The sequence below is a fragment of the Lepisosteus oculatus genome, chromosome 16 (genome assembly GCF_040954835.1).
Source record: "Lepisosteus oculatus isolate fLepOcu1 chromosome 16, fLepOcu1.hap2, whole genome shotgun sequence".
NCBI classification, from domain to species: domain Eukaryota; kingdom Metazoa; phylum Chordata; class Actinopteri; order Semionotiformes; family Lepisosteidae; genus Lepisosteus; species Lepisosteus oculatus.
This window is the reverse complement of record NC_090711.1, coordinates 20868840-20876428: the sequence shown is the minus strand read 5'-3', so window position 1 is coordinate 20876428 and position 7589 is coordinate 20868840. Positions and strand designations below refer to the sequence as shown.

General features: G+C 47.3%; 1 non-coding gene across 1 annotated transcript; it reads left to right on the top strand.

The window, feature by feature from the left end:
* The first annotated feature begins 3794 nt into the window (after positions 1–3794).
* On the top strand, positions 3795–3979 carry LOC138223504 (U2 spliceosomal RNA). Its single transcript, XR_011181916.1, has one exon. It is a non-coding gene; the product is annotated as a U2 spliceosomal RNA (small nuclear RNA).
* Positions 3980–7589: the final 3610 nt, after the last annotated feature.

The window sequence follows — 7589 nt, the reverse complement described above, 5'->3', positions numbered from 1 at the left end:
CAAGAGGGTGTGGTTTTTTAAATAGAGGACAGGAACTTAATTAGAATTACAAGCCGAGATCAGAAGACAGCTATGGCTGTACAGCAGGTCCTGGTTGACCTAATTAAGGACAGGGAAGCTCAAAAGACTGCCAGCAGAAATATGAGGATCTTCGCCGGAAGATGCAGCAGGCAGGAAGCCTCTGGAGGCTTGAACTTGAGACCACCAGCGCTTTCCTTAAACAAACCACCTGGTATAGGAAGGGGGTGAGATACCCTAAAGGCTTGGAGAAGATTAAGGACATCTTAAAACAGTTTAGTAGTGTCAGACCAATTTTCAATCATAGTGGAAGGGAAGTACTAGGGATGAGTCTTGAAAGGAAGAAAAGAAGATGTAATTAGATGTGGGTCTGATTTACAGGCCTACATCAAGGAGGGTGAGGGGAAAGCCCAGAAGGCCTGGACTTAACCCCTCTTTATGATTGATGAGTAACATCTTGACTATTAATGTGCGAGGGTTGCGGGACAAAGCCAAAAGATTTGCTGTCTTTGAGTGTATTAAAAAATTGAATCCAACTGTGTGTTTCTTACAGGAGGTGCACATTAAGGATGGAAAGGATATGGAGGCTTTGACTGCCTTGTGGGACCGTGGCCCCTCAAGGTGGAGCATCAGGAGCGTGAACTCCACTGGGATAGGGATCCTATTTTGGAACCCTCAAGTGGAGTGTGGAGAGGTGAGGGTGAGTGAGTCAGGAAGGCTGCTATATGTGGATGCGAAAGTCAACGATCAGGATTTTAGGTTTGTGTGTGTGTATGTGCCGGCGGCGATTAGGGAGAGGAGGGACTTTTTAGCCAGTTTGAGTTCACTGTGCGTCACTAATAGGGTGGAGACTTTAATACAGACATCGACAACGAGAAGGATGGGGATGCCAGGGTGGTGAAGGATATGCTACATATGTATAATTTGAAAGACTGTCATAAAGAGGGCAATCCATCCCGGGTGGGGTGCACTTGGAGTAACACTAGGGGTGTAAGAAGGAGGCTTGATTATGTCTTTGTCTCTAGTAAGGTTAGAGTGGAGGAGGCAAGAGCAACTCCAGTATGGTTCTCGGACCATTGCATACTGAATATTAAGGTGGGGGATTTTGGACCCAGTTTCAGCAGGGGAGTGTGGAGGCTAAATTGTGCAGTCCTAGAGGAAAGAGGCTACATAAGGATGATGGAGAAAATATTAGTAAGGGTTTTGAGTGTAAGGACGGAGGGTAGGCCTTTGGTGGAAATTTGGGAGGAGACCAAAATTGTGATAGGGAAAGTCTCTAGGAAGTACTGCAGTGAGAGGAAGGATTTGGAGGCATTGGAGAGAGACTTAGAAAGGATCTATGATAATAAAGATGGTATGGCGCCACCCGGGTGGGGTGCAAGTACATCAGGTAAAGAATAATCATGAGAGAAGAGCAAGAGAATTTATTTTCCGGACAAGAATAGAATTCCTGGAACACTATGAGAAGTGCTCTACATTTTTCTTTAACAAGATTAGGAAAAGACAGGAGAAGAGAGTCTTGTATGCAAGCTCGAGCTCTAGCGGCGAAAAGATCACAGATCGAGAGGGGATGCTCCAAGAAACATCCAAGTTTTATGAAGATCTTTTCTCGGAGAAGGTATGTGAGAGGGAGGCAGCTGGAACAGTGCTTCAAACATTGCAGGTGACTGTCAGAAGAAGAAAGGGTGGGGCTGGAAAGACCTTTTGAGCTGTCTGAGCTGGAGATGGCGATGAGGCCATTAAAAAAAGGGGAAGGTACCAGGCATAGATGGAATCCCGGTGGAGTTTTATGGCTAAGCTGCTTGTCCACCGTACGTTGTATGTGATGCCCACTATAATAGAGAGAGACCAGACGTGGAGTGAAAGGGAGGTCGAGCAGATGGACTCTACAGTTGTTAAGGGAAACCATAACTTGGGCAGAACAGAGGAGCATGCCTTTAATACTAGCTAATCTGGATCTCAAGAAGGCCTTTGATAGGGTCTCATGATTTTTTTATGGCTGGTGTTGGGGAGACTGGGTTTGGACTTGGACGTGGACTGGGCCCAACCGTGGTCGGCTGGCTTAAGACCCTGTATAATGACATAGGCAGCAGAGCAGTGATTAATGGCTGGCTGGGACGTTTAGTTAATCAGAAAGCTGGAGTGAGGCAGGGCTGCCGTCTCTTAACTCTTTTAATCGCAATATACATGGAGCCCTTTGCGTCTGCCATTCGAGATGGCAGCAGGATAGATGGTTTGGTGTTACCAGGGAGTGGAGGTGAAAGAATTAAACTAACGATGTACACTGATGATGTGACGTTAGTGGCAGGAACAACAGCTAGTTTAACTTTTGCTCTAGAAATCTTTAAGAGTCTTTTCAAGAGCGTCCGGTGCACGTTTAAATGCAGGGAAGAGTACGTTTAAATCTTTCGGACCCTGTGAATTATTGCAGCAGTGGGATGGTGGTTTTGTGTACAGGTCCTGTTAAGATTCTGGGACAGGATTTCCTGCGGAGGGGCTCGGGATACTGCAACTGGGTCTCGAGAATTGGAATAGTCAGGAAGAAATTGGGCCTCTGGACGAAGCTAAGGCTGACTTTAGTCGGGAAAGTTTTAATACTGAAAGTGGATATCTTACAGCTCCTTGTATATCTGACATACGTGTACCCTCTACCGGCAAAGCTCAGACACACTTTGGTTGGTTGGTGAAGTTTTCTGTTTCATCTGGGGCGGTAAATACGAGTATGTAAAACGAGTTGACATGGTTTGGCGAACAGAGCAGGGTGGAAGAGGCGTCCCGGACTTCCCACTGAAGTTAGACTGTATTTATGTGTCGAACCTGTGTCTAGCTTTAAGTTCACCTATGAGCCACACACACACCAATATTTTTTGCGATTCTGATTTGCACAATACGTGAGATTTCTAGTATCTTGGTCTAATGCAGTGCCGCATGGGAATGACCTCCCTTGGCACTATAAACATGCCAAAGTGTGCCTAAGGAAACATTGGGACAGAGGGGACGCATCGAGAATTCTGAATCACAGGCTGTTGTACCAATGTTTAATAGATGCGATCAAGATTCCTGTAGAGTGGAAGGGGAAGAAAGCTGTGTGGTCTAGGATCCAGCCACGGGGTTTAGATCACAGGTTTGTCGACCTCAATTGGAAGATTGTGTGGGGGCGGCTGTCAGTGTGTGAAGTGCTCTACAAGCACAAACTGACGAACTCAGCATGCCCACGAGATGGGTATAAGAGCACGGAGACGATAAAACACGCTTTTATAGAGTGTGCTTTCGTACAAAAAGGTGTAGAAGAAGTGTAACCGATTCTTCAGATTACTGGACGCATCTTTTCAAGCGTCAACGTCGGTGGTGCTGTATGGAATCAAGGGGGGCGTTAAGGTTGGGGGTATCAATTTCCTACTATGGCTCCTGATTAATATGATCAAGGTTGAGTTGTGGGACGCAAGAGAAGCTCTAATCCGAAAGGGGTAAGTAAGAACAGTTAATGGTATCTACCAGAGAGTATTACACAAAGTCAAATTTAAAAAAAAAAAAAAGATGTACAGAAATGGGGACACCACGCAGCCCGGGAGAGGTGGAAGGGCTTAGTTTTGTTGTAATATTGTTTGAGTTTTTTTGCGTTAAGTTTTTGTGATGAAACTCATGTATGATGATAATGGATGACACCTTGAATTCTGTTATGGATACTTTGTTTTGAGTTTTCTAATTTTGTAATAAACAAAATCTGTTCCATTGATGATGGTATGCGGATTGCTACATGAGTTGTGTATGATTTGTTAATTTTTGTACTTTAATAAAAAAAACAAAAAATGTTCTTATCAGTTTAATATCCGATACGTCCCCCATCGGGGGACCACATATCAAACCGATTTTTGGAACAGGGAGCTGGATCAGGAGCTTGCTCCGTCCTCTCCACGCATTGGCCCAGTATTACAGTGCCTCCGGGAACGGTGCACTACCTTCTCTCGGCGGTGAAAAGACAGATGTAGCCAGCCAGCCAGCAAGCAAGCGAGGTGGACTGGAGTTCTTTCTTCTGCGGTCTCGTCTCTCGTCCGTCTCTGTCTCCGTTCCCATCCTTCCTCTGTGCACTCTCCCACGTCCCGACTTTCTGGCCAAGCAGGCAGGCCCCTTTTCGGCTCTCGGGCGTTTTCGCTCCAAAAAACTAGGAGTTTTTCCATCTTTTTTCTATGGAGGCAGGCTTGGCTTGTGTGCTCTCTCATCAGGCAGGCCGGACCTTTTCAGCTCTCAGGCGTTTTCCCGCAGGTGCCGACGGTCCGCTTTCGCTTGCAGCTGGCTCGGCACAGCTGTTGCTTGTGGGAGGGGCCTAAGCTAAGGAGGCCGACCGCTTGTCATGCCCCGCGGCTGCAGTCGTTGTCGGGCCATTGACAGAAGATCAAAGAGAAGGGCCCCCGCCCGGGACTGGCGGGCAGGCAGGCGAACAAACAGGCAGGCAAGAGGGGGGGAGCAGAGTCCGGGCGGCCAGCAGCCGAGCATGGACTGGGCACCAGAGGAGTCGGCCTGCGCCGGTGTGCGCCAACCCGACGCCCGCTCGCACAACCAAGGCCGGCACGGCATCCCTTCTCGGCCTTTTGGCTAAGATCAAGTTCAAGTGGCATGCCCGCAGTTCTTGTGGTTCTAAAAGCAATCGAAGATCATGAAGAGTGCTTGAGCTGGAATCGCTCTAGGTTGAGCCTAGGGAGTTAAGGCCAAACAGCAGCTGAGCTGGGTGGGAACCAGTGCTTTCCTCCCCTCTCTCTCTGCCTCTCGGCTGGGACCGAGTGCGTGTGGCTCACCACAATGTAGCGGCAATGCTTGTTAAGACAGAATTAAGTGTTGCTGTGCTTTCCTAAATGAGGCCCCATCTCTCTCCATCTCTGTGGTGCAGCCACAGAGAAGCTATTCATGCAGGCTGATTTAGAGATGTTTTCTTTTGATAAGAAACCAACTCCCAAAGGGGGATGCACTTAGCTAAGCCTGGCTATCATGATCAATGGTTATCCATTGGCGCCTATCTGTCTAGGGAGTGCGAGTTGGACATCTGGATTGCATTCCTAAGTGTCAGGAGTAAGTGACTCATATCTCACCTTGATCAACCAATCAGGGACTGGTAGGGCCGAGTAACCCACGTGGGACTCTGATGCCCATGAAACTTTCAGCCAATCAATGAGCTGAAGTTCCTCCAGGTAAAAACAGGCAACACAGAGATTCAACAAGATTCAGATTCAACAAGATTCAGAAGGGATTCTGGAGAGGATTCTGTGGACTGTTCTAAAGGGAATTCAAAGGAGAATTCCAGGGCAGGACGGCCCAGGAGCAGAAGGCTCCCAAGGGCAGGACATCCTCGCAGCGCGCCTCCTGACCATCCTGAGACTCAGCCCGGACAACCACGGAACGGCCAGTGTGTCCGAGTGCCAGAACTTTCCTTTGTTCTAAAAGTCTAGAGTGGAGGTTGCCAGAGAGTAACCAGCAGCAGGCCTCGTGAACAGGTCGGAATTGTGGACAGCTGAATCACTATTCAGAACTAGCTCTTCATTAGGAACGAACCGGTCCTCTTCCTGACTTGCTGGGACCCACAGTCATCTTTTCTCCTGTGCACAAACTTTGCTAGTTAAAGCCAACACTAACTTGCCGGTCAGTGAGCATCAACAGCGCACCGTCGCAAGCCGCACAGCACAGCCTGGCACCGAGCCAGAGAGCGCGGATTGGACAGCAACAGCCTGCAACTGTTTCTTTGTGCCCGCAGGAGATCTGAATCCCCAGAGATTGGATGAGTATTCAACTTCAATGCATTACAGCTCAAGAATTTAATTGTTATCCCAACCAGTTGATATCAATTTAATTCCTAAGGGTTATGTACTTGTTTCGAGTATCTAATGTAGAAGTTATAACCAAGTTCATTTACGAAACGGTCTAAATGAATGATATACTGAACGTATGTCCTCTTGATATGTGTAACTCTTTGTAACTGACTGAATATATACCTTTTGTATTCTGATAACCCTCTCGATAAGATCTGTTAGGTTTAATGCATATTCTATGTATTAATAAATGTATCCTCGTGTATTAGTACCTGTGTGTGCGCGTTGTTTGAGTTATGTCGCATGGTTGGATTCTAAAGCCATCAAAAGAATCAACTTTGTGATTTACTGCTACAATTAATAATTGTCTCAGTAAATGCCCAAACCCTAAAGAACTGGTGCCTTCAGAGAGCCAGTTTTCTTACATATTTGGCGTCCCTGAACGGCTATGAATCACTACATGTGTAACACTTCGTGACTGATCGAATATATAACTTTTGTATTCTGATAACCCTCACGATAAGATCTTTTAGGTTTACATGCATATTCTATGTATTAATAAATGTATCCTCCTGTATTAGTACCTCTGTGTGTGCGTTGTTTGAGTTATATTGCATGGTTGGATTCTAAAGCCATTAAAATAATTATTTTTTGATTTACTGCTACAATTAATAATTGTCCCAGTAAATGCCCAAACCCCTACAGAACTGGTGCCTCGTGAGAGCACACTACAACAAGCACCCGTCTCCCTCCTGGAGACCAGCGAAGGCCTCCTCCTGTGCTTACACCTAGCTGGGCTCTGCCCACAAGGGCAATGGCCAGGGCTCTCTTGCTGATCCTTTAGCAGCTAAACCCTCCTCCCCACAGGGCTTTTGCTTTCTCAACCTTTTTCCCTTCTTTGTTACAGGAAAAAGAGAAGATGGCAGACGAGAGGAAACTGATCTGGTTCCACTGGACCAAAAAAGGAGAGACGATACCAGCTGCAAAGACCTTCTTCATGACTTTCCTGAGAGGGATCCTGCAGTTGGTGGCTGGAGATCTCTACTGCCTTCAAGACAACAATGTAGAGAAATACATGAAGGCCTACATGGCCACGGACTCCTCATACGAGAAGGCAACAAAACTGATCGGAGAGAAAGGTAAGCACCCCGGTTTCTCTGCTTTCAGGCCGGAGCCTATGAGGGAGATGAGCCAGAGGACCATCACAGTCCTCACATACAATCCCTATGTGCCAACGGAACTGATAACAGCGTTCCTTGGGAGGTATGTAAATGTGGTGGGCCAACCGACGGAGATAAGGGACAGTTTAGGCGTCTGGTACAGCAATGCTAGTACTGAGTCCTCCTGAGAGAGGACCCAGAGGGCATCAATGGTTTCCAGCACCCCCTGGCCCGTTTCAACATCGGAGCCGACATGGGGTACCTTTATTACCCCAGGATGCCAGATTTTCGCAAGAAGTGCAGACAGTCCGGCCACAAGGATAACACGTGTGACATTGTCAGATGTTACAACTGCAACAAAGAGGGGAACCTGGCAAAAAACTGCCGGGCTGCCAAGACATGCGACGGATGTGGCGCTGAGGGACACCTCCTTTGCCAATGTAAGGTAAGCAAACCTTTGTCTGCGCAGGTGGTGGAAGCCGGCCGGCAGAAACCAGTCTCGAGACAAAGGGAGGAAGGTGAGAACTGTCATGGAAATTTAACTATCAAGGAAGCCACAAGAGAGAGTTCTCACCTGAGTAAGGTCTTTATTTCAATATTGCAATATTGGGAG